This window comes from Pan paniscus, chromosome 18 (assembly GCF_029289425.2).
Source record: "Pan paniscus chromosome 18, NHGRI_mPanPan1-v2.0_pri, whole genome shotgun sequence".
Classification (NCBI taxonomy): domain Eukaryota; kingdom Metazoa; phylum Chordata; class Mammalia; order Primates; family Hominidae; genus Pan; species Pan paniscus.
Genome location: NC_073267.2, coordinates 49,508,324 through 49,527,938, shown reverse-complemented (window position 1 = coordinate 49,527,938; position 19,615 = coordinate 49,508,324). Strand labels below are relative to the sequence as shown.

Genomic DNA, 19,615 nt, shown 5'->3' with positions numbered 1-19,615 from the left:
GATCAACCTAAATGCCCATCAATGGTGAACTAGATAAAGAAAATGTGGCACATATACACCATAGAATAATACACAGCCATAAGAAAGAACGAGATCATGTCCTTTGGAGCAACGTGGATGGAGTTGAGGCCATTATGCAAAGTGAATTAACACAGGAACAGGAAACCAAATATACCATATTCTCACTTATAAGTGGGAGCTAAACACTGAGTACACATGGACAGAAAGAAGGGAACAATCGTCACTAGGTGAATTTGAGGGTGGAGGGTGGAAGGAGGGGGAGAATAGAAAAACTACCTATTGAGTATTATACTTACAACCTGGGTGACAAAATAATCTGCATACCAAACCCCTGTGACATGCAATTTATCCATATAACAAGCCTGCTCATGTACCCCTTGAGCCAAAATAAAAATTGGAAAAGAAAAAAACTCCTAAGAGTTGTCACTTTGGGTAGAGTTATGGGCATTATGATTTGAAGGCATAGTTTAAGGTCATTCCTCCTTTATTTATAAAGTTCTAATTTTTAAAATAAAAGTGCATTTGAGTATTTAATCATAAACATTAATTTAAAAATTCCCTGGATTTTGTAGTAACTATGTAATGGATGAACTTTGTTATGAGTGTCATTGGAATGGATAAGCAGAGACAAAAGTTGATGAATTAAGAAATGAAAAGGAGTTAGGATCTAGAGACAGTAGTTATAGACTTATTTTGAGGAATTCAAACATAAGATAAGTGGATGGTAGATAAAGATGGATGGGGCATTGAATATACGGCAAGAGTTTTTGTTTGCTTGCTTTCTTTAAAATGGGAGAGTTTATATTTATACACCTATGTCTATATAAAATGTTTCTCAGATATATATATACACACACATACATATATATGAAATGTGCAACTGTATTTACATATAGCTATGAGGAAGAGGCCATTAGATAGACTAAAACATACAGATATGTTATAATACAGATGAAAAGGAAGAAATTGATCACGTGAATTTTCTTTATGATAAACATTTAGGGGCTATGAATGTTTGTTAAAAAAATTTCGTGCAATTTGGGACATTCTCTGCTTTTAATCAACTGCTTTCCAAGGATTTTAACACTGTGAAATGAATTTTAATAGAGATTTTTCTATACAATATTCTGAATGTTTTAACAGTTTTAAACAAGCATCCTTAATTGAATATTTTCATAAGAAAAAATGAGAAAGAAATTACCCTAATAGAATTGCCCATTGTCAGGGAAATTTCATAATGAAGTGGGAAAAAACAGCAGCTGCACTTGCCTCTGTAAGGCATGGACCTACAGCCAATCTGAAACAAACCACCTTCAAATGTCTCAAAGCCTGAAACACAAAACAGTCACATTTGATGCATTTACAATGGCCAACAAGAAAATTATTTTAATAAATGTTGGACTATAAAGTCTTTTTTCATAAGAAGCTTTCACTAAACAAAATCTCATTTCAACAGATTGTCCCACTGGACTTTGAACTCTATTATATTTTATATGTCATCATAGGTTGGATTATAAACAATTTCATCTTTTATAAAATATTATTGTATTTTAATTATTAAAATATCAATTTTACTGTGATTAAATAGCTAATGCTACCTTCCTGAACTTTCCTAATACATAGTATAATAATAGTGTCCTAGTAGTGTTTTCCCATTAACTTTTTGATATGAACTCTTTGATTAACTTAATAAGTATAAATACAATACCATCATGCCAAAGAAAATAACTTAAAAACTGCATAATTCATTTTAAAAGGGAGAGCTTTTCAATTTTCTCCTTGGTTCATAGTTTCTGCTGGAGAATATAATCTCATTGGCTATAATTATTTATGCTCTTGAGCTATTTCTATTAAACCACATTTGCCACATTTATTTGAGTGGCTGTCATATTCATGAATAGTCATCTTCTTATAGATGGGATTTATGATCCCTAGAATGTAATATTTTAAGAAATGCTTTAAAAGATTAGATTTTACAATAATGCAAAGATAATCAGGAACATAATCCTGTACAGAAAACATCATAAAAAATTACTGAAATCCTTAATCTCCCTAAAAAAAGAAAAAGAATTGTATAAGGTTTTTCTTATAAAACATTTGTTTGTTTTGTTTTGTTTTTTGAGACAGAGTCTCACTCTGTCCCCCAGGCTGGATTGCAGTGGCACTATCTCAGCTCACTGCAACCTCTGTCACTCAGGTTCAAGCGATTCTCTTGCCTCAGCCTCCCGAGTAGCTGGGATTACCAGGTAAATGCCACCATGCACGGCTAATTTTTGTAGATTACAGGCATGAGCCATCATGCTCGGCCTTTTTTTCTTTATCTTAGGTTTGTTTACAGACTCCACTTGGAACAGGTAAATAAAATTTTTGCTTCTTTTTCTTTCTCACCATCCTCTAATATTTGAAATAACCTTACTCGATTTGTAATTGTAAATCTACCTGTGGATCGAGTTCAAGCCCAGCTCGTATTAGAATAATGTTAAGGGCAATGCTTCTTAAAATTGAAGACCATGCATTAGGAACATGGACATGTTCACTGATGAATGGAACATTCCTAATTGTAAATCCAGCCAGTAACATCCCTTAAAAGAAAGAAAATAAACATACATGACAGTTCATTTTTCTGAGAAAGAAAACAGAAATGTTTACTTTATTTTCTAATGCACTATGTCTCTCATTATTTTGGCAAAGGGCAGGTTACAAGCAAGTAGAGAAGGCAGCATGAATAAAGGAATGGCGATAAGAAACAATACATCTAAATGGGGTTCAACAAGTAATTTAGTGTTGCTGGAACATACAGGGCAAGGAAAGGAGGGAGGAGAATGAGCTTTGTGGGCCAGATCATAGAAAGGTCTCCCCCACTTTGGCAAAGTAAGGCACCATGGGAAGGTTTTAGGCAGGAAGTAATATAATGAGTCTTGTGATTTTTATATGAGGGTCTTGGTGAATTAGTTAGGGATAAAACTGGAGACAGAGACCAAATTGAAGGCTCTGTCACAGTCCACGCAAAAGTTGGAAACAAATAGCCTAAGCTAGAGCAAAAGAGAAAGTTTGGAGAGGAGGAAAATGATTCAATAAATACTTAGAAGGTGCTGTAAGAAAACTGTGGATACAGAAGGGACAGCAGAGATAAGATGTAGAGATTATCTCTACTGACAGTGTACTGAATATATATTTATTTTTGGGGACAGGGTCTCATTCTGTTGCCCAAGGTGAGTGCAGTGACGCAAACATGGCTCACTGTAGGCTTAACCTCCTGAGCTCAAGTGATCCTCTTGCCTTGGCCTCCTGAGTAGCTGAGACCCAGAAAAAATTTTAACATTTTGTAAAGACAAGGTCTGCTATGTTGCCCAGGCTGGTTTTGAACTCCTGGGCTCAGGTGATCCTCCTGCCTTGGCCTCCCAAAGTGCTGGGATTATGGGCATGAGCCACCATGCCTGGCCCACTGTACTGAATATTTAGATATATTTGAATACAGTAAGTTCTCACTTAACATCGTCGATAGGTGATTGGAAATGGCAACTTTGAGTAAAATGGTATATAATAAAACCAATTTTAGCATAGGCTAAATGATATAAACAAGAGTCAATTTCCTACAGCATATTTCTGGTCACAAAACATCATCAAACTTCTCAATAAAGATCCAAAACACTTCTAGTATTAAACAATGAAATAAATGTGAGCTCTACATACATTTTACAAAGTTTTATAAAATAAATAAGATAATTCTTTACTTAATTTTTGATGAATCCACGGGTGATGGTGGTTATTGCAGTGATGGTTAAAATCAAAGAATAAATGTTTACAAAGTGAAAATTGTAAGGAGCACCTCCTCCCACTATACAGTTCAAAAACAAACACAAATATGGTAGGCTGGCTGAGAGTTTTCACATCACATTGTTTATTGTCTTGCATTTGTATGGTTATCATATACTTAACAAAATTTTATTTTGCAATAATTTATATTCATTCATTTATTCATTGTACAATCCACTAGTTCAGGGTCATTGTACAATCCACTAGAATACTAGTTCAGGGTCAAAGGTGACTGAAACTTAATCCAAAAAAATCAAGGAGGGACTCCCTCCCTAACACATTCTATGAATCTAGTATCACAATTATACCCAAATCAGGCAAAGCCATACACACACACACACACACACACACACACACACACACACACACACTACTGGTCAATATCCCTGATGAACATAGATGCAAAAATTCTCAACTAGCAAAATGAATTCAATAGTATATCAAAACGATAATATAGTTAAGTGTGTTTTACTCCAGAAATACAAGGATGGTTCAACATGTGAATCATTCTTCCATAAAGACATATACACACATATGTTCATTGTGGCACTATTCACAATAAAAAGACATGGAATCAACTTAAATGACTAAATAAAGAAAATGTGTTACATATACACCATGGAATACTATGCAGTCATAAAAAAGAATGGCATCATGTCCTTTGTAGCAACATGGATAGAGCTGAACACCATTATCCTAAGTGAAATAACTCAGAAACAGAAAACTCAAATACCACATGTTCTCACTTATATGTGGTAGCTAAACAATGGGTACATATGGACATAAAGATGGAAATAATAGACACTGGGGAGTCCAAAAGGAGAGAGGGTTGGAGGGTTAAGGTTGAAAATTTTCCTACAGGGTATAGTATTCACTGTTTGTTGATGGGTTCACTAGAGCCCAAATCTCACCATTATGCAATATATCCATGTACCAAACCTGCACATGTACTCCGTGAATCTAAAATTTTTAAAGATTCTATTAAACAATAAAGCAACAGGAATAATGTACTAAGGATATTAAATTTATTTTAAAAATAAATTTTGGATAAAACTTGTGTGTGTATATATGTAGACAGAGAGAGAAATAAATGCCCCTATAAAAGAGCTACACACACACACACACACACACACACACACACACACAGCAAATACACACATGAAGAAACTATATAAAACATACTACATTGAAATATTTCTGAATTATGACTAATTCAACAAGAAAATGTTCAAAATTTGCATATAGTCAATAATAAAGAAAAGAGAGCTAATTATATACTTACCAAGAAAAGGTGGAAGTGGAGGCACTAAAGGTATTCTAATGAGTTGTAAAATTTTTCCCCCAATAATGGCACTATAAAAAATAATTAACAATCCAAATAAATTTCCACCAGGGAGAGCTTCAGAGCCTAAGATTGACCAGGTCATACACCATATCACAAACAGTGTAACTCCTGAAATACAAAAAAGTGTACAGCTATATATCTACATACACATAGATGTATATAAACAAAGGATCAATTCTCTTTTATCGTATATACTAATAGCCAGTTCTATAAAATGATACATGGTATAGATCAACATTGCTTACTAGTTTGGTGAAAGAGATATCTGCTTAAAATATATTCCAAATAACCTGTCAATTTATGAAGTGGGTTTTAAACAAAGTGTTTTCACTTTAAAAATATTTAAAAACTATATGTGGGCCAGGTGCAGTGGCTCACGCCTTAATCCCAGCACTTTGGGAGGCTGAGGTGGGCTGGATCACATGAGGTCAGGAGTTTGAGACCAGCCTGGCCAACACAGTGAGATCCCGTCTCTACTAAAAACGCAAAAATTAGCCACGCGTGGTGGTGCATGCCTGTAATCCCAGCTACATGGGAGGCTGAGTCAGGAGAATTGCTTAAACCCAGGAGGTGGAGGTTGCAGTGAGCCAAGATTGTGCCACCGCACTCCAGCCTGGGTGACAGAGTGAGACTCAGCCTCAATAAAAAAATAAAATAAAAAAAAAACCTATATGTGAACTCTTGAAAATGCTAACTTATAATATATGATAGTTAAAAACATCATGGCAATATGATGAGATTTACTTCATTTTATATTTTAAAATAGCTTTTTCATCAGGATGGAAAATAAGAGGATGATTGGCTGTGATAAGAATTCACAACCTTATTGAAGATCACAGTGTCAAGGTGCCAAATCTTTTAACAGTAACCTGCTAAATCTTTTTATTGAAAGGATAATTCAACTGATATTTGGCATAAATGTATTATAGGAGGAAATGGCTGGAAGTAATGAACCTAGATTTTGTGGGAATAAATATAAAGTATCTTAGATTATGTGTAGGAGGTAGAGGCAGATTAAGATGAGCAGGTATAAGTTACTAGACATCTTGTTTCTGACAACTAGGTGCTACTCCCTGAGGAATCCACAGGTTTCTGTAAAGGACAGACAATAACATGGTAAATTTCCATTTGCTAATTAAATGGCTACCTTTATTTGCCATGAATCATAATTGCTAATGCTTTTAATATTCTTAAAACAGCTTACATGAATTTTTTAGCTATGACCCCTTTCTGGCTGTATAGAATTTGCCAGGGTAGAAGAGGAGGATTTTGACTCACTCCAGGCAGAAAGTTAGAACAAAGTTTTTTTCCTCCTCCCCTCTGATTATTGTCATCCTGCAAAACTGGAAGCCTTGGAGGGCTAAACTCTTACTAAAATAATGGACCAGGCTGGGCATGGTGGCTCGCGCTTGTAATCCCGGGACTTTGGGAGGCCGAGGTGGGTGAATCACCTGAGGTCAGGAATTCAAGATGAGCCTGACCAACACGGTGAAACGCCGTCTCTATTAAAAATACAGATAATTAGCCTGGCCTGTTGGTGCATGCCTGTAATCCCAGCTACTTGGGAGGCTGAGGTAGGAGAATTGCTTGAACCCAGGAGGTGGACATTGCAGTGAGCTGAGATGGCGCCACTTCACTCCAGCCTGGGTAACAAGAGCAAAACTCCATCTCGAGAAAACAAAACAAAACAAAACAAAAAACAAAAATAAAAAACACGGACCAGAAAATGTCATCCTACTGACAAATTGAGAAGACAAGGCAGTTTGTCTTAGCTGGTCTCTGGGTGGCAAAGTCTTTTTTGAGAATTCATATGTAAAACTGGCCTCATCCAACTTACGCATAGGGCTCAAATTACATTACGTGCACAGGTTAGGGTTCCCAAAGTTCTAAACCTACCATAAAAGTGTCCCTGCATTGAAGTATCCCTAGAACACTTAGTAGATGCTAATTCAAAAAATCTCTAATAGACACTCCTGATCCCAGACTGCATAAAGTCTCAAAGGTAAAGCCAAGTGAATCTGAACTTAAAATAAGAAGAAATATCCCATGAGCAAAAGTTAACAGATACAATAAAGAATGGGATTAGATGTCTAAAAACCTCAGCTAATAGAACCACTAGATAGACACTATAAAATATGTATTTTCAAAGGGACTAGAGACAATTTTTAAAAATTGGAGACATGAGAAGAAGAAATTACTTGAAAGTATTGTAAAATAATTAAATAAAACATCTAGAAAAAACTTTAAAATTTACTCAACTGAAAAAAACCCACTAAGTACCCAAATAGCAATCTAGACAAAGTTGAAGAGAGAACACAGCAAAGTAGTAAATATGAGGAAATTATTTAAGAGCATAGCACACACACACAAAAATGAGGTGGAAAATGAGAGATTTAGATTATGGAAAAGATCTAAAACACAACTAATGGTAGTTTCAGAAACATCCATTGAAAGAATGAAGAAGATATAATATTTGAGAAGAAAACTGGCTTCAAATTTTACAGAATTGATTAGGGTTTTTATTGATTTGGACACAGGAAGTCAAATGAGTTCTAATCATGATTAAGTAAAAATAGATACTTAGATAAAATGTTGAGAAACTATAGACTACCAAAGGCAAAAATAAAATCTTAAATAATCTAGACAGAGAAAGAGAGATTAATCATAATTGAATAAACAATAGAGCAGATTCTCAATTCTTATCAGCAACAATAGAAGATGGAAGATAATTAAATAAAGTCTTCAAAGTACAGAGATAAATAAAACATTCAATGTTGAATTCTGTAGCCAGTTAACTGTCACTCGAACAAAAGACAAATGAAAGATATTGTCAAACCAATACATTTAAGAACATATGCCATTTTTTACCAGGGAAAAATCTACTGAAAGATATGCTTTAGAAATATGACATAGAACCAAAAAAGACAGAATAATGTGCAAAGAAATTGGTAAAATGTAGGTTAGTCTAAACAAGTATTTGTTGTGTAACACATTACTAATGAAAATTGTTAATCAGAGGATATAAAGATAAGGTTGGGAGGTGACATGAAAAGGTTGGCAATTTATTTCCACACCAAAACTCCCCCCCAAAATTACAGAAATACCAAAAACCATCATTTCAGGACCCTGAAAACTCATCAAAGGCAGTTATCAAATTTAAGAAGCATTTATTCTTGAAAAAAGTGTTAGGGCTTTGGGTAGGATTGGTAAAAGTCTGAGCCCTTCCTGACTGGGGTTTCTCCCTGATATAGTTTGGCTTTGTGTCCCCATCCAAATCTCATCTTGAATTGTACTCCCATAATTCCTATGTGTTGTGGGAGGGACCTCATGGGAGATAATTGAATCATGGGGGTTGTTCCCCCCCATACTGTTCTCGTGGTAGTGAATAAGTCTCACAAGATCTGATGGCTTTATCAGGGTTTTCCGCTTTTGCATCTTCCTCATTTTCTCTTGCCGCCACCATGTAAGAAGTGCCTTTCACCTCCTGCCATGATCCTGAGGTCTCCTCAGCCACCTGGAAATATAAGTCCAATTAAACCTCTTTTTCTTCCCAGTCTTCGATATGTCTTTATTAGCAGAATGAAAACGGACTAATACACTCCCATCTCTCTTCTCACCCCCAAGCTCAGTTGGGAAAAACTGTAGTTTTACCAGTTTGAAGCTGGATGTAAAACCCAGCAGCTTTCCTGTTAGGGCTGGGGGCACGGGTGGATTTGGTATGGAGCAGAGGGAAGATATCAATGGTTTTGCCAGTTAAATATAGCAGAGTGGTTTGGGAATGAACAGAGAGAATTGCAGATTTGCTAGTCTGAGGTTGCAGTTTCAACTGGGGAAGTGGAAGACAAGACAAAAATTTAAATGAGAGATCCTGAGGGTCAATAGGTGCAGCAAACCACCATGGCACATGTATACCTGTGTAACAAACCTGAATGTTCTGCACATGTATCCTGGAACTCAAAGTAAAAGAAAGAAAGAAAGAAAGAAAGAAAGAAAGAAAGAAAGAAAGAAAGAAAGAAAGAAAGAAAGAAAGAAGGAAAGAAAGAAAGAGAGAGAAAGAAAGAAACAGAGAAAGAAAAAAAGAAAGAAAGAGGAAGAGAGAGAAAGAAAGAAGAAAGAAAGAAAAAGAAAGAAAGAAAGAAAGGAAGAAAGAAAGAAAGAAAGAAAGAAAGAAAGAAAGAAAGAAAGAAAGAGAAAGAAAGAAAGAAAGAAAAGAAAGACCCACATGCTAGGCTAGAGTTTTCCAGTTCCAAGTTCCAATTCTCTCACTGAGAAGAGTGGCTCACTGTGCCTAAACTGTTTATAAAACAATGTGGTTTACTCTGAACAGCTGCTTTTCCTCTGAGAGTCTGGAATTCTGGTACATGTGAAGGAGAGTAACCTCCGTAAAATCCTGAGAACTGAGTCTCTAATGAGACTCTGGTCCTGGTAGATGACATTGCACATGTGCTGTCAAAATTTCATGCTGGGAAAGAGAAACACATCCTTGTAACTCCACAGGAGATGATTCCAGGAAGCTCGTGCCTGGTATCCTCCAGACTTTACCACATACAACTTTTTCCCTTTGCTAATTTTGCTTTGTATCCATTCACTATAATAAATTAAAAACCTAAGTATTACTAAAAAAAAAAAAAAAAGAGAGAGAGAGAAATCCTGGAAAGGAGAGAATCATAAAAAGTTTGAGAAAAGTTCTCCACACATATTGCCGATTGGAAAAGTATGGAAGTGCAGGAAAGACTCAAGATAGTATGACAAAAAGTAAAAATGAAGTAAGACTTGAGTATTAATTGCAACTTTGAATGCATTCACCCACCCACCCACAGATTATTTGGCAGAGAGTGGAAGCCTTAGTAGCTTTAATATAATGTCTCTCAAAAATCAAGATATGCAACAGACACAAAGGAAATCCCTAGAAAGACAGGCTAAAACAACAATAACAACAACAACACAATATAAAAGACATCAATGCTGAAAACCACTGGGCAGAAGGATTACACAGCACAAGTATAGGCCAATTACCAAAACATAACAACAACAAAGACAATAACAAATAAAAACCAAATCCAGATTTGCTATAATATGTAATTAAAGTGTTTAGTTTTCAATTAAAAATTATCAGACATGTAAGGAAACAGGAAAATATGGCTCATACTCTGGAAAAAAAGCAGTGAATAGAAACTGTCTCAATTCAGATATTGGATTTAGAAAGAAAGTTTTCAAAGTATATATTATAAATATGTTCAAATTAAAAACATGATAATGTGCTGTCTAATAGAGAATATGAATAAGGAGACAGAATATGTTTAAAAATAGAATCTAGAATTGAAAAGTACAACAGTTAAAGTGAAAAAATCACTAGCGAGGTTCAATAGCATATTTGACCTTGTGAAAGAAAGTATCAGTGAACTTGAAGATAGACCAATAGAGGTTAATCAATCTGAAGAACAAAAAGAAAAAAGAATGAAGGATAATAAACAGATCCTCAGAAACTTATGGGATACCATCAAAAGCACTACCATATGCATAATGGGAATTCCAGGAGAAGAGAGAGATAAGAGGACAGAAAAATATTTGAAAACATAATGTCTGAAAACTTCAAAAATGCTACAAAAAACATTAATCTTAGATATAAGAAGTCCAACAAATCTCAAGTAGGATAAACACAAAGAGATTCACACCTAGAGCCATCCTTGTCAAATTGGTGAAAACCAAGGATAATAAGAAAATCATGAAAGTAGCAAGGGATGACTTATCACATACAGGGGAACAATAATATTATCAATACTGGCATTTTTATCTGAAAAAAATGGAGGCCTTATGAAGTGACATTTCAAAAGTGGAGGGAAAAATAACTGTCAATTAAAAATTCTGTATCCATTTAAATGATCCTTCAAAAATGGAGCTGAAATAAAGACATTTCCAGATAAATAAAAATAAAGATAACTTATCCTTGCTAAAGAAACACTAAAGAAAATGCTTTTAAGATAAAAGGATATGACACCAGATGGCAACTTGAACCTATAAGGAATAAATGCCACAGGAAATGGTAAATAAATTTGTAAGTATAAAAGATTGTATGTGTGTGTATGTGTGTGTGTATTCTGATTTCATCTTTTTTAAAAAATCATCTGATTATTATAGGCAATAACTATAACAATACTGCTGAGTTCATAGCATATAAGAGATACATTGATCAAAGTTTCTATATAACACTGGAATTAAGTAAAAATTGTTAAACCAAAGTAGATTGTAAAAAGTGAAGATGATTGATTATTATAATCCCCAAAGGTACTTGGGAGGCTGAGAAGAAGTATTGCTTGAGGCTAGGAGTTTGAGACTAGCCCAAGCAACACAATGAAACTCTGTTGATACAGTTTGGATATGTGTCCCTGCCCAAATCTCATGTTGAATTGTAATCCCCAAAGTTGGAGATAGGTCCTGCTGGGAGGTGAATGGATCATGGGGGCAGATTTCTCATGAATCGTTAGTACCGGCTAATTTGGTATTTTTAGTAGAGACAGGGTTTCTCCATGTTGGTCAGGCTGGTCTTGAACTCCTGACCTCAGGTGATCCACCCGCCTCAACCTCCCAAAGTGCTGGGATTACAGGCAGGAGCCATCGTGACTGGCCTAAGCTTTACTTTCTAAAAATTATATTAAAATTTATATTTCTCTATTATCTAATCATAAATTATATCAAATATGCTGTTTTGAATTTTATTTTTCCCTTTAAACATAAAGACACACATTCAGTTCATTGTGCTAGATAAATTACCAGTGTGATCACAAATTAAGAAATGCAATTCAAAGAATTTTGCATACAAGGAGTCCTGAAAGTGTTAATAATTTTTGATGCAAAGATAATTTTATGAAAGTAATAGAAGACTAAAAAAAGGTACAAAACAATTATTACGTAAGTATCTTCCTTTTTCTGAATCACCCATGATTACTTTTTCCACTAAGCAAAAACTGACTACATACTTCAGACCTGTCTCAAATCTCCCCAGCCTCTTTTCCTAAACCTCCCCAGCCTCTCGGGACAGACAGGATGCTCCTGTACTTTGTGCATTCTGCTATTTTTAGCAAAAGGCCTATTTTGTCGGTGTTGTCTGAATAGTATTTGCCAACTCTCAGACTTTCAGTCACTTATTTGTTTATTTATTTATTTATTTGTCTCCTTTTCTTGTATTTCCCTTTTCCTTTTCTTTCCTTTCTTTTTCCCTTTCCTCCTCCCTTCCTTTGCTTACTTATTTTTTTTCCCTTTAATTCCCATTCACTATTTCCATGACTGTCAGATAGTAGGTTGATCCTTTAAAATATTCCTTTTTTAAAATTTATTGTACTTTAAGTTCTGGGATACATGTGCAGAACGTGCAGGTTTGTTACATAGGTATACACGTGCCATGTGGTTTGCTGCACCCATCTACAATATATCTTCAAATGAATAAAAGTGGAAACACACAGGAGACAGGGTGTATGGGGTGAGTGGGTTGCCAAGTGGATGGTGGCAGGGTGCTCCAGGGTGGCCAGTGGGGCTAAGTGTTGTGTATTCCAAGCATGGTGGGGTTCCTGCCTTCCTGTGTGGCAGACTGTGGCATCAGGTAAGAGCCACTCAGTGCCCACCCTGGCTCCTCCATTGCCTTGCTCTCAGCCCCTGACATCCAGCCCACACCTGGAGATTGAGTTGTACCCACTGCTCTGGGTCTCAGCCCTGTGATCACCTCAGTAGATATTCTGAGCTTGGCTATGCAGGCAACACTGAGCCATAGTTTACTATTCTTTCATGCATTTCTATCAGAGAGTCAGCAAAGGTAGTTGACAAAGCCCAAGGGAGAATGTTGAGGGGAGTTGATGACCTTGACTTTTTCATACAGGATGAAGCCATTGATAAATCTATGTATGCTACAAAGTGGTCAATATGACATGGAATCACTGAAGACTGGGATATTATGGAAAGGTTCATGGAGCAAGTGGTTTTTAAATATCTTTGAGCAGAATCTGAGGACCATTATTTTTTAATGACAGAACTTCCACTGAATACACTAGAAAATACAGAGCATTTTTGCAGAAATTATGTTTGAACTATTTAATGTACCAGGATTCTACATTGCAGTTCAGGAGGTACTAGCCTTGGAAGTATCTTGGACATCTCAACAAGTGGGTGAATATATGTTAATGAGTACAGTCATTGACAAAGGAGATGGAGTCACCCTTGTTCTCCCAGTTGTAGAAGGTTATGTAATTGAGAGCTGCATCAATCACATCCTGATTGTAGGTGATACTGTGTATTTCATTCAACAACTGCTAAGGGAGAGGGAGGTAGGAATCCCTCTTGAGCAGTCACTGGAGACCACAAAAGCCATTAAGGAGAATTACTGTTACTTTTGCCCTGATATAGTCAAGGAATTTGCTAAGTATGATGTGGATCCCTGGAAGTGGATCAAACAGTACACAGGTATCAATGTGATCAACCAGGAGAAGTTCATAATAGACATTGGTTACAAAAGGCTCCTGCAACCTGAAATATTTTTTTACCCAGAGTTTGCCAACCCAGACTTTATGGAATCCATCTTGAATATTGTTGATGAATACAAAACTGTCCCATTGATGTGCATTGTCCACTGTATAAGAATGTTGTTCTTTCAAGGGGTTTGGCCATATTCAGGGATATGAATCTCAACTACACAGAGATTTGAAGAGTGGTACATGCCAGATTAAAACTCAGTAAGGAGCTCAGTGGCAGGATAATCAAACCTAAGCTTACAGAGGTTCGGGTGGTAATCTGTCACATGCAGCACTATGCCTTATGGTTTGGAAGCTTAATGCTAGCCTCAACTCTGGAGTTATTTCAGATCTGTCACACCAAGAAGGACTATAAAGAATATGGCCCCAGCATCTGCCACCAGAGCCTTCTCTTTGGAGTAATGTCTTAGTGTCTGCCTTGAAAGCATCATTTAATAGTGTCATGTTGGGGAACAAGTGTCCTTCAGAACCCAGAGAAGACTACCATTTCTAAATGACATTTGGTGTTGATGTCTGAGCAGCATGCTTGCATCACCTAGTGCATGAGGCACAGGGCAGAGTCATTTCAGTAAAAGCCATTTCTTTATGTGTTGACTGTTGTATGCCCACTCCTTCTTCTCTCACTCCCTTTCTTCATGCTTCCCCTGTTTCCCTCCTCCTTTTCACTTGAGCTTTTTTGTTGACAAATACCATTCTGAAGGAATTCAAATGTTTGTTAAGAGGAAAAAAAATTTCAAAAATGGCCCAAAATAGTTCTCCCCCAGGAAAGAATGCAGTGGTATAAATCCTTTTCCCCCAGCCTATTTTTATAAATAAAATGTTATAAACTTAAAATACAAAAAACCAAAAACATAGCAATATTTACAGGATGCAATTAAAGCAGAGTATAGAGGAAAATGTATAGCTTTAAAAACAGAAAGAAAAAATAATCTAAAATGGATAATTAAAACTTCCATCTTAAGACTCTAGAAAAAGATGAGTAAACCAAGCCGAAAGTAAGTAGGATGTATGAAATAAAAATGTCACAGTGGAAAATGAGAAATACAGAACAGGATAACATTAAAAACAACCAAAGAAACCCAAAATTGCTTATTTCAGAAAGTCAAGAAGATAAATAATATTTAGTTAAATTGACCAAGAAAAAAGAAAGAAGACACTAATCCCAAAATCAGGAATCAAAGAGAAATATCACCACAGACCCTACCCTTAAAAGGATGTTAAGAAAATAGCATAATAACTTTAAGGCAAAAAATTTGGCAACTTAGATAAAATAGAACAATTCCTAGAAAGACACAAATTACCAAAACCGACTCAAGGAAAAAGAAAAAAAAACAAATACCAATATCAAGTAAAGAAATTGCATCAGTAATTTCAAATCTTCCTATAGAGAAAAAATATACTTCACTGGTGAATTCTATCAAACTACTAAGGGAGGAAATAATACCAATGTTACAAAAACTTTATTCAGCAAATAGAGGATGAAGGGAACTTCCCAACTAACTTTATTTCATTTGATATCAATATTACCCTGATATCAAATCAAGACAAAGACATTACAAGCAAACACAGCTATATACCAATATCCCTTGGTAACCTAGACATAAAAATTCTTAACCAAATATTAGCAAATGTAATTGAGCAACATACGAAAAGGATTTTATACCATAATCAAATGAAGTTTATCTCAGGAATGTGAGGTTGACTTAACATCCGAAAATCAATGTAATAAACTATATTAACAGAATAAAGGACAAAACCATATGATCACCTCAATAGATGCAGAAAAGCATTTGACAGAATTCAACAATCATACATTAAAAAAAATCTCATCAACTTATGAATAGAAGGGAACTTCTTCAAATGATCAAGGCATCTACCAGAAGCCTATAGCCAACATACTTACTGGTAAGAATGTGCTTCCCTCTAGATTAGGAAACATGCAAAGATATCTGTGTTTACCACTTCTATTTAACAATGCACCACAGGTCTTAGTTTGTGCAATAGTCAAGGAAAAAAGGTATGGAAAATAGACAACTCTTTTTATTGTTAGCCTTGTATGCAGAAAATCCTAAGGAACACACCCACACACAGACCCACATACCACACCCCCTCCCAGACTTACTAGAACTAAGAGGGGGGCTTAGTAAGTTTGTAGAGTATATGATCAATATACAAAAATTGGTTATATATATAGTAGCAACAAACAATACTAAGATGAAATAAAGAAAACAATTCCAATCACAATAGCATCAAAAATAAATGTCTTAGTTTGTTTTATGTTGTTATAATAGAATACCTGAGACTGTACGAAGAGGTTTATTTAGCTCATGTTTCTCCAGACTGGGAAGTTCAAGAAGCATGGCACCAGTATCTGCTTAGCTTCTGGTGAGGGCTTTAGCAGTGCATCACAACATGGCAGAAGACCAAAGAGGAAGTGGGAATGTGCCAAGAGGCCAAACACAAGGTACAACCTTGTACAATGCGTTGCTTTATAACAATCCATTCTCAGGGCAACTAATCTATTTCCACAGGAACCAATCCGGTTTCATGAGAGCAAGAACTCACTCACTATATGAGGACTGCACCAAGCTGCTCAAAATGGCAGAGCCCGCATGACCCAAGCATCTCCCATTAGGCCCTACCTCTTAAAGGTTCCAACATGATTTTTGACAGAAACACGGAAACCATGGCATTTCACCCTTGGAACCCCAAACTCATGTCCCTCTTACACTACAAAATGTAATTATTCAATCTCAATGGTCCCCAAAGTGTTAATTTATTCCAGTAACAATTCAAAGGTCAAAGCCCAAAGTCTCATATAAGACTCAAGGCAAGTTCCTTCTAGCTATGAGCCTGTAAAATAAAAATAAAAATAAAAAAACAAGTTATTTACTTCCAAGATACAATGGTGGAATAGTCATATGGCAGACAGTCCCATTCCAAAAGGGAGAAATAAGCCAAAAGAAGAAAGAGGTGACAGGCCTCGAGCAAGTTCAAAACTCAGCAGGGCATACACTAAATCTTAAAGCTCCAGAATAATTCTCCACTCTATGTGCTACCTCCTGGGCACAGTGGGGAGTTTTTATCCCTAAAGCCTTGGGCAGCCCCACCTCCATTGTTTTGTTGGGCATAGCCACATGGCTACTCTCACTGGTTGGAGTTGGATACCTGTGGCCTTTCCAGGCTGAGGTTGCATGGTGGCAATGGCTCTATAGTTCTGGAGTCCCAGTGGTGGTCCACTTCGTGGATTCACTAGGCATTGCCCTGGTACAGACTCTTTGTGGCAGCTCCAACCCTACATTTCTCCTCAGCTTTGCCCTAGGGGAGGTACACTGCAGTGGCTCTGGCCTTGCAACAAGTCTCCACCTGAGCTCCCAGTCTTTTCAGTACATTCCTTAAAATCTAGGTGGCAGTCACCATGCCTCCACTTCTCTTGTATTCTGCACATCTGCAAAACTAGTACCACAAGGTTGTAAAAGCCATCAAAGCTTACCACTTGCACCCTCCAGCGTGCTGTCATGAGCTGTATCTGAGGCTGGTTGATCCATGACTGCGTGTCACCAAGGTTTATGGTTTGTATCTTGTGGCATGGCAGCCTGAGCCACACCTGAGTATGATTGTGCCATGGGTTGGGTGGCTGCTGAGGGCTGTGCCAGAATTTGGGGAGCAGGATCTCAAAACAGCACAGGGCAGTGATGCATGGGTTCTGTCTCTTAAAACCATTCTGTCCTCCTAGACCTCTGAAGAGGCAACCTCAAAAATTTCTGAAATGTCTTCAGGGCCTTTAAAAAAATTGTCTCAATAATTGTCAACTGGCTTTCTTCTCTCAGTGCTAATCTCTTTAGTATTGGTTGTTCTGCTGCACCCTTGGATTCTTCACCTGAAAATGCTCTTTCATTCCCTTCCACATGGCCAGGCTATTAATTTTCAAATTTTTGTGTTTGCTTCCGTTGTCATTTTGCATTTCACTGAATGTAGTAAGGAGTAACTACATAGCTGCTCTATATTTTGCTTAGAAATTTCTTCTGCCAGTTACCCTAGTTCATCACTCTTAAGTTTGGCCTTCCACAAAACCTTAGGGCACAAAGCCTTATAAACAACACAGCCAAATTTTTGCTATGGTCTAACAAGGATGACTTGGTCTCCAGTTCCTAATACCTTGTTCCTCATTTCAATCTGAGATCTCATTAGAATGGCCTTTGCTGTCCATATTTTTATCAGCATTGTGGTAATGACTACTTAACCAATCTCTGAGAAATTCTAAACTTTCTCTCATCTTTTTGTTGTCTTTTGAGCCCTCACTGAAATTATCCTTAATGCTCTGTTTATGGCAATACAGTCTTTTTCTAGTCTTCTCCTTCAAACTTTTCAAACTTCTGCCCATTACCCAGTTCCAATGATGCTACTGCATTTTTGAGAATCTAAATAGCAACATCCCACTTTCAGTACCAATTTTCTGTCTTAGTCCATTTTGTGTTGCTATAACAGAATACCGGAGACTGAGTAATTTATAAAGAGGTATATTTGGCTTGCAGTTCTGCAGGCTGGAAAGAATGACACTGGCATCTGCTTGGGTTCTGGTGAAAGCTTTAGTGTTGTGTCACAACATATTAGAATAAGGTCAAAGGGGAGTAGGCAAGTACCAGGAGGCCAAGCATGAAGCGTGACCTCACCGTATAGCAACTCATTCTCATGGTAACTAATCCATTCCTGAGAGAACTAATCTCACAAGAGTGAGAACTCACTCACCAGTGTAAGAATAGTACCAAGCTGCCCACAAAGGAAGAGCTCCCAAGACCCAAACACTTCCCAATAGGCCCCACCTCTTAAGCGTTCCAACATGAGTTTTGGTAGAGACACTCAAACTATAGCAATAATAATTAGGAATAAATTTAACAAAATAAGTGTGAAACCTTTGCAGTGAAAACTAAAAAACATCACTCAGATAAATGCCTAAATAAATGGAGAGATATATCATGTTAATGGATTAGACGACTCAATATTGTTAGATGTCAACTGATCTACAAATTAACTGAAATTCTTGCCAAAAGTCTAGAAAGATTATTGGAAAAATTGACACGCTGATTTTAAAATTATATAGAAATACAAAAATACCTAGAATAGCCAAAACAATCTTGCTAAGTAAGAACGAAGTTAGAGTACTTAATACTGCCTTATTTTAAAATTCAGTGTAAAGCAACAGTAGTTAAGGCAATGTAGAATCCACATTAAGAGAGATAGATAGATCAGTGGAACTAAGTGGAGTTCAGAATCCAACCCACATAAATAGTCAATTAATTTTCATCAAAGATGCTAAGACAATTCAATAGGAAAAAGATGTTCTTTCAACAAATGATTCTATAAGAACTGGTTATTCATTTACAAAAACTAAACCTAGATCCTTAGGTCATATACGAATATTAACTAAAATGGATCATAGACCTAATTGTATGAGCTAAAACTGTAAAACTTCTAGGAAAAAAAAATAGGAGAAAATATTTATGACCTCGGACTAAGAAAAGGTTTCTTAGATATAATATCAAAAACATGTTCCATAAAAGAAAAACAGATAAATTGGACTTCACCAAAATGATGAAATCTTTGCTTTTCAAATATTTCTTAAATAAATGAAAAGAGAGGATCATTCCAAGATGGCCGAATAGGAACAGCTCCTGTCTGCAGCTCTCAGCATAATTGACATAGAAGACAGGTGATTTCTGTATTTCCAACTGAGGTACCTGGTTCATCTCACTGAGATGGGTCGGACAGTGGGTGCAGCCCACAGAGGGTGAGCCGAAGCAGGGCAGGGCATTGCCTCATCTGGGAAGCAGCACAAGTGGTCAGGGGATTTCCCTTCCTAGCCAAGGGAAGCCGTGACAGACAGTACCTGGAAAATCTGGACACTCCCACCCTA

At 36.5% G+C, this 19,615-nt stretch overlaps 2 pseudogenes; one reads left to right on the top strand and one right to left on the bottom strand.

The window, feature by feature from the left end:
• Positions 1 to 5,288, bottom strand: part of LOC117978447 (sodium/hydrogen exchanger 9B1-like) — a 48,113-nt pseudogene extending 42,825 nt beyond the window's left edge.
• A 6,894-nt stretch (positions 5,289 to 12,182) lies between these two features.
• Positions 12,183 to 15,586, top strand: LOC117978238 (actin-related protein 3B-like; annotated as a pseudogene).
• Positions 15,587 to 19,615: the final 4,029 nt, after the last annotated feature.